The sequence below is a fragment of the Gorilla gorilla genome, chromosome 11 (assembly GCF_029281585.2).
Source record: "Gorilla gorilla gorilla isolate KB3781 chromosome 11, NHGRI_mGorGor1-v2.1_pri, whole genome shotgun sequence".
Classification (NCBI taxonomy): Eukaryota; Metazoa; Chordata; class Mammalia; order Primates; family Hominidae; genus Gorilla; species Gorilla gorilla.
In genome coordinates, this window is record NC_073235.2 from 23328505 (window position 1) to 23336253 (window position 7749).

Sequence of the window (7749 nt, forward strand, 5' to 3'; positions counted from 1 at the left end):
GAACTCCTTCAAGGCAGGGCCTGCATTTTAGCATTTTTGTTATTGTGAGAGCTAAATCCTTCGGCATGGAGAGGCAAACCTGGAATATTCAAACAGTGCTTTGTTAAAAGTCTTGGGATAACAGAAGAAGCAAATACAGAGAAGTGTATGAAATGCTAATCTGTCTACAAAATGTATCTTATTCATTTTCTGCTGTGGTCCACCATGGGATGCTTCTATTCCAGGCACTTGACCAGCTTCTAGGTGACAGAGGTCATTTTTTTCTTTACATACTTTTGAAAAAGTAAATACACTGATTTAAAATAAATTGGTTTAAAATGGAAAGATACAAAAGTCTCCCTCTCATCCCCATCCACAGCCATCTGATTCCCTCCAAAGGGCTCCAATAATACCAGTTTCTTGTGTACTGTCCTGGAAATATTTGATCACCTATATAAGCATTTTATATGTGCATATGCTATACATCTGTCTGCACATATATGGAATAAATATGCTTATGTATGCTAGCATACTATGTGCACTTTTTTCATATAATAATATATCTTGGAGATCTTCCCATATTGTTCTTTTTTATGGCTACCTAGTATTCTGTTGTTTCATTGTACCACAATGTATTTAATATCCTCTTGTTGAGAGACATTTAGAATATCATCAATATTTTGCTATTAACAACAACACTGCTATGAATACCATATGTTATAATATTACAAGTTATACCAGTACCATTTTGCACGTGTGTATTCCTCTGGAGAGTGTATTCCTAACACTGGCATTGTTGGGTCTGGCTGTCTGAATTCATGGTTCTCATGGGAGATGGGGCCTTTTCTGGAGAAACTCCATCTGGCCACTAAAATGCCCAGAGACAATACGTACACTTAGGGATGCTTGCAGCCACAGCAGGATCTGTTGGCCTCGAGATTCTGATTTCCTCCCCAACAGCCCAAGGCAGGGAGTGCTGGATGGTGAGTTCGTGTGAAGGGCTAGAGAGTGAGGGGCCTCGGAGGGGACTGGCCTGGAAAGATAGAGCATTGCACTCTTCTTTAGGGGGGGAACCAGGGAGTTATTTTCCTGTGTACAGCTGAGTTTATCCAGGTACTAGGGTAGCACAAGGACTGACCTACTTGCTGAATCTTACCCATCAAGAAACTTTCCAAAGTTTTCAAGAAGAATAGGCCAGGCTCTGGCCCTGCCTCCTGGCTATTGAAAGTTTAAAAGTATCTTTTCACTCGTGAGTGATCTCCAGCTTAGATTTTTGACCAAATTAGACTGGCCTTTCCCCTAAACTAGAAGCAAAGAAAGAGGCTTTGTAGCGCTGAAGGCCAGCAGGCATTACTTTAGCTCTGTTAGTTGAAGTTCTCGAAAATAGCCAAAAGATGGCACTAGACACAAATGATTCCACCTGGCTTCAAGGCCACCGCTGCCTTCAGGGACGCCGCCAAAGCCAGACCCTGCTTGAGCTTCCTGCCTTTTCCTAAGCTTCTGAAGCACATAATCCTTACTAGAACATGATGTTAATGAGGATGCCAAAAACGGGAAAGGAAGCAGAATGAAAGCAAGCCAACAAACAGAACAATGCCGAGTGAAGAAATAAAATGGTTTTGCTCGTGTGTCAGAGGATGGGCGGGCTCCCACAGCAGGCAGGCTCCCACAGCAATGAGAGACCTTTAGGGCAGCTTGCTTGCTCTGCCCCCAGCTCCATCCAGAAGGGTCTTATTCAGGCACTGTGGGTGTAGGCTAGATGGTGGTGGCTTAAGTTTTCATTCTGCATCTCCTAAGAAAGACCTTGCAAAGTCCCAAGCCTTGGAGGCATCTTTGTTAGGACTACCCTAACAAAGATCTCCACCTCCTGACCTCGTGATCACCCAAAGTGCTGAGATTACAGGTGTGAGCCGACGCACCTGGCCAGAGCTTTGTTTTTTTTTTAACGTGTATACATCTGGTGGAGCGAGACCTGTTAGCTGGAGGGCTTCCTTTCCAGAAACTGAAGTAGCTCTGGGGTGGTGAAGAATGCTCTCTGGCTAAAGAGAACTGGCCAAGGGCATGGGCAATGGTCTGAAAATGCTGCCTATGGTAGACTGCTGTCCTTCTGTCCCACTGGGTATTGTATCTGCCCTGCGGAAGAGGGAACATTTCCTTTCCCCAAGCAAGGGGATGTTAATGGAGAGAGTTTAGGTTTAGACAAAGGTCAGGGGATGGTGGAACTTGTTGGAGCCCAGAGTGGGCTGTGGCCTCCTCCTCCTCCCTAAGACTGGTCCTCATCACTTTGCACCACCTGTTGCACGTTTACTGTCATTGGTTATGTCGCAAGTCTGGGCTGCTTCTGATTCCTCTCGGCGCTTGGTGCAAGTGACGTCTGATGCAGGTATGAGTGACACTCAGGTTATGATATTCCAATAGCCAGGGGCTCCGTGGAGAAGGTGAAGGGCCAGCCACATTAATAAGATTCAAGTCTTCAGCTAGACACGAAAAGAGGAGAGGAATATGAAATACAGAGAAGGAAGAGGCCAAGCAATAGAGAAAAATGAAAATTGTTAGATATTCGGTGAGCCTATTTTCCAGAACCAGGTAAAGCAGGAAATGAATTGTAGAACTGCACAAAGCCTGGCTTTCAAAGACCAGACATTTCCTGGGGGCAAAAGAAGGGGGAAAAAAAGGGCAGATCTGTCCTATAAAGCAATCCTTTTCTTACTTTTTGCGGATGCCTGGAATGTTAACCAAAATGATGAGAAAACAGTCCAACTTCACATAAAGCTTCTCAAGCCAGGCAGCTCTGTTCCTGTAACACCACCGAGCTGTACAGTCCCTGGGCAGACTCCTCGACAGGGAAGGTGATGGGCTCTTTGCCTGTCTCCGCCAAAGGGGATAAAGAGCATCACTTACTGGCCAGTTAGTAAATGCCAGTTTCTGTGCTAAGTCGTGTACATAGATCTCTTTACTGACAGCACGCATTGCCTCTATGAGCTAGGTTCTACTGTCATCCCCATTTTACAGAGGAGGATACTGAGGCTCTTTAAGGTCATGGAACTTGCTGGGGGAGTCTACACTGGTACTGAGCCTGACCGGAAGTCATCATTCAGCCCCAGAAGCTCCACCCAATATTGTTTTCATTAGTAGTGAAATGGATCTTGCTGCTCATGCTCAAATGCATATGTCTAAGCATCCAGAGAAAACCAGGCTCTTAAGTTTGGGAAAAAGAAGACAGAAAAATTGTCCTGCTGCCACTCCCGCCCTCCCTGCTTTCTTGTTGCCTCTGTTCTTCCTGCCTTTTGTCATTTGATGGCTCTCCCTTGGCCCCTGTCAAAGCCTGGACACCATCAGGGAGAAGGGATAATTGGGGATTGCTCAAAAGCATTCTGAGAGAGAGGTTTTGGGCAGAATAGAAAAAGGAATGATTAGGCCACCCTTGGCCCTCTGTGGCAAGTGGGGCAGGGAAGCACAAAGCCTGTGGTGTTGGCAGTGCATTCTCCTGCTGCTCCCTTTTTCTTCTCTGGAAGCTCCCTCCATCCATCCCTTCTGGGTGGGTGAGAGGAGGGAGCTGCCACTTGGCTGGCTTTGCCACTACCACTGCCCCTGCCCTAGTTCCGTGCCCTTAAATAGCATGCTCTGAGGAGGCCCTGGTTGGGAAGGCAGGTAGTGGTGGTGCCTTAGGGATGCCATCCAGGGAGGGCAGGAACCACTAGTATGGTTGTCCCTCCTTGAAAGGAATGGAGGGGATGGGGATGGGGAGCTGGCAGGAATTTGGCACCTGCCATACCCCAGGCATGCAGCCACACACTCCCCATCTTGCTTAAACCTAAGGACACTTCTGCCTGTGTGGGGGAAGGCCCATCATCACACAGCTGGCACTCCCGCCCCAGGTGCAGGGAGCCACCAGCCCGGATGGCTGTGGGTGAGTCAAGCGTTTTGTCATGTGACCCTTCTGCTACAACTGACTGGTCCAGGGGTGGCCCCAGATTGTCGCCTGGCACAACCTGCTGAGCTAGAGCAATCGGATTCTTTCTCTCATTTTGAACTTGAACTAAGAAATGAGGAAAGGTTGCTAGGTGTCTGTGGCAGAGGCTAGGATGTTCAAGTGAGGCAGGGATAGAAACCCAGCTTGAATCCTGTTGGTAGAGAGAAGAGATTAAAAGCCTGAAAAGCAATCTACAGATTCAATGCCATTTTCTCTATTGTGTTGCCTCTTCCCTCAAGGCTATTCCTATCAAACTACCAATGTCATTTTTCACAGAATTAGAAAAAACTAGAAACTCAAAAAGAGCTTGAATAGCCAAAGCAATCCTAAGCAAAAAGAACAAAGCTGGAGGCATCACATTATCTGACTTCAAACTATACTACAAGGCTACAGTAACCAAAACAGCATGGTACTGGTACAAACACAGACACAGACCAATGGAGCAGAATAGAGAACCCAGAAATAAAGCCACACACCAACAACCATTTGATCTTTGACAAGGTCAACAACAATAAGCAATGGGGAAAGGAGGTCCTCTTCAATAAATGATGCTGGGATAACTTGCAAGCCATATGCAGAAGAATGAAACTGGACCCCTACCTTTCACCATACACAAAGATTAACTCAAAGAGGGATTAAGGATTTAAATGTAAAACCTCAAACTATAAGAATCCTGGGAAAAAAAGACTAGGAAGTAACATTCTGGATATTGGATTTGGCAAATAATTTATGACTAAATAATCAAAAGTAATTGCAACAAAAATAAAAATTGACAAGTGGGACCTAATTAAACTAAAGAGCTTCTGCATAGCAAAAGAAGCTATCAACAGAGTAACCAGACCACCTACAAAATGGGAGAAGATATTCACAAACTATGTATCTGACAAAGGTCTAATATCTAGAATCTGTAAGAAACTTAATTCAATAAGCAAAAACCAAAGATCCCATTAAAAATTGGTCAAAGGGCAAAAAGAGACACTTCTCAAAAGAAGACATACAAGCAGCTAACATATGAAAAAATGCTCACTAATCATTAGATAATTGCAAATCAAAACCACAATGAGACACCATCTTACACCAGTCAGAATGGCTACTTAAAGGTAAAAAAATAACAAGCTGGTGAGGCTGCAGAGTAAAGGGAACGCTTATACACTGTTGGTGGGAATATAAATTATTTCAGCCACGATGGAAAGCAGTTTGGCAATTTTTGAAAGAACTTAAAACAGAAATACCATTTGACCCAGCAATCCCGTTACTGGGTATATACCCAAATGAAAATAAATTCTACCAAAAAGACACATGCACTCATATGTTCATCAGAGCACTATTCACAATAACAAAGACATGGAATCAACTTAGGTGTCCATCAACGGTGGATTGGATAAAGAAGATGTGATGCATATACACCATGGAATGCTATATAGCCATAAAAAAGGACAAAATCATGTCCTTTGTAGCATTATGGATGTAGCTAGAGGCCATCATCTTAAGCAAATTAATTCAGGAACAGAAATCCAAATATTGAATGTTCTCACTTATGAGTTAGAGTTAAACATTGAGTAGTCATGGACATAAAGATGGCAACAGTAGGCATTGGGGACTATCAGAAAGGGAAAGGAGATGTGGGCCGAAAAACAAACTATTGGGTACTATGCTCACTACCTGGGTGATGGGATCATTCGTACCCTAAACCTCAGCATCATGCAATATACACATGTAACAAACCTGCATTTGTGTCCCCTGAATCTAAAATAAAAGTTGAAATTATTGTTTAAAAAAAAGCCTGAAAAGTAGGTGGAGATTACAGAGACATACCATGTATGCTGGCTGTTTCCTACAGAAAAGCACTACGATGTGGCCATGGGGGCTGAATCTAACCTGTGAGCCCCTCCCAGACCACGCCCGCATCCAGGCTTCGCCCACGAGTGGGAGGGGCGCCTTTCTAACTGGGCAGCTGGGCCACATGGCTGTTAGGACAAGAATGGAGGTACCGCCGATATTTAGATCTGCTTAGTCCTGAAGCTGCCAGAGCCCCAAACCTACACCCATTTGCCTTGCCACAGGAGTCCTGTTTTCTGGGTGGCTCATTTGCTGCCCTCTCTAATCATGGAGAGATGATCTCTGCTTGCAAGCATCTGATCCTATTGTCTTCCATCTTACAGCTGTTGAAACAGAGGCTCAGAGGCTGGCCCGCTGTCACCCAGCACCCAGCTGGCTCCTTTCCTGCAGTTCCATAGGAGGTGAGAAGTTCCTTGAGGTGTTATTTATTTATTTATTTTTATTTTATTTACTTAATTAATTTATTTTTTGAGATGGAGTTTTGCTCTTGTCACCCAGGCTGGAGTGCAGTGGCGCGATCTTGGCTCACTGCAACCTCTGCCTCCCAGGTTCAAGCAACTCTCCTGCCTCAGCCTCCCAAGTAGCTGGGATTGCAGGTGTGTGCCATCATGCCCGGCTGATTTTTTTGTATTATTAGTAGAGCCGGGGTTTCACCATGTTATCCAGGCTGGTCTTGAACTCCTGACCTCAGGTGATCCACCCACATCGGCCTCCCTAAGTGCTGGGATTACAGGCGTGAGCCACCACGCCTGGCCATTCCTTGAGGTTTTGTAAATGGGTTTGCCTGTCAGTGAGTCTAGGAGGACAGGGGAGGGATGTAAAGCGCCATGGGAGAGGGTGACTGAGTTAGGCTTCTGTGCTCTGTGTGGGAACTCAGGCCCAGCTCTCCCACTCCCAGGCCCCTCTGTGCAAGGTTCTATACCTCCTCCTAGTCAGCCTGCCTCTCCCTTCCTCATCTGAAAGGGCTGATGCAACTGCACACTGACATCTTGAATCTCAGTGGCTCTTGTTGAGACAAATTGTTTTTGGTTATCTTATCTGGCCATATGCTGCCTCTGAGATTTTTGGGTTGAATGAGGGCAAAAATCTAAGTATTTAGAGCTAGTCATAAATGAAGACACTACACCTGAGTTGCCAGTTTCCTTCCTTGACATGGCTCCATGCCACCAGACAGAGGCATTGCGTTCTCTGTGTCCTGTATTTGGAGCATGGCCCACTGCAGTGAGGAGCAGCTCTCCAGGCTTGTAGAGCAGAGGCCATCCGTCAGGCTCCTGGACATCTTCCTGTACCATGCTCCTCCTCCTTTGCCTTTGACAGCTGTGGTGGGAGGAAGGGAGCAGAGTAGAAGGTCAACGAGCGTCCCTTTCACCTCCCTTCCCTGTGGGCAAAGTCTGTTGCCAGTCAAATCATTGCACATGTATGGAGGGAGCGCACTTATGAGAATGGCCCATGAGGTTTGAGAGTGACTCAGGATCCTGGGGCAGATGTCTATTTCTAGTAGCTGGTGCCTGAGGAAGGGCTGGCATGGAGGCCTATAGTTCGATTCACCCTCCCGAAGAGGGCAGCAGGGCAGCCTTCCACCAGCTTCCCCTGGTTCTGACAGGGCCACGGGAGGCACTTGAAGGTTTCGTGCTCCCCACCATGAAGAATCTGGAGGCCGGCTAAGAGAGGCACAGAGCACTGCCCTGGAGAGAGAGAAGTCCTTGCCCCAAAGGGAGCCCAGGAGTGCACATTCTAGCAGTGGGCAGGGGAGATGGGCAGCCCCTCTCTGAGCTGTCTGTGCCTTGGAGCTAGGGCAGAGGGAGCACCCCTGCAGCTTGCAACTTCCATGACAAGAAACCACAGTTGGCCGTGGCACAGTGCATTAGACCTGGCCCTGTGCGAGGAGCTGGCAGTCCTCCAAGCTTATAACTGAAGGTCAAGGGAAAAGTGAACAGTGGCTGAGAGAGAGGACTGCT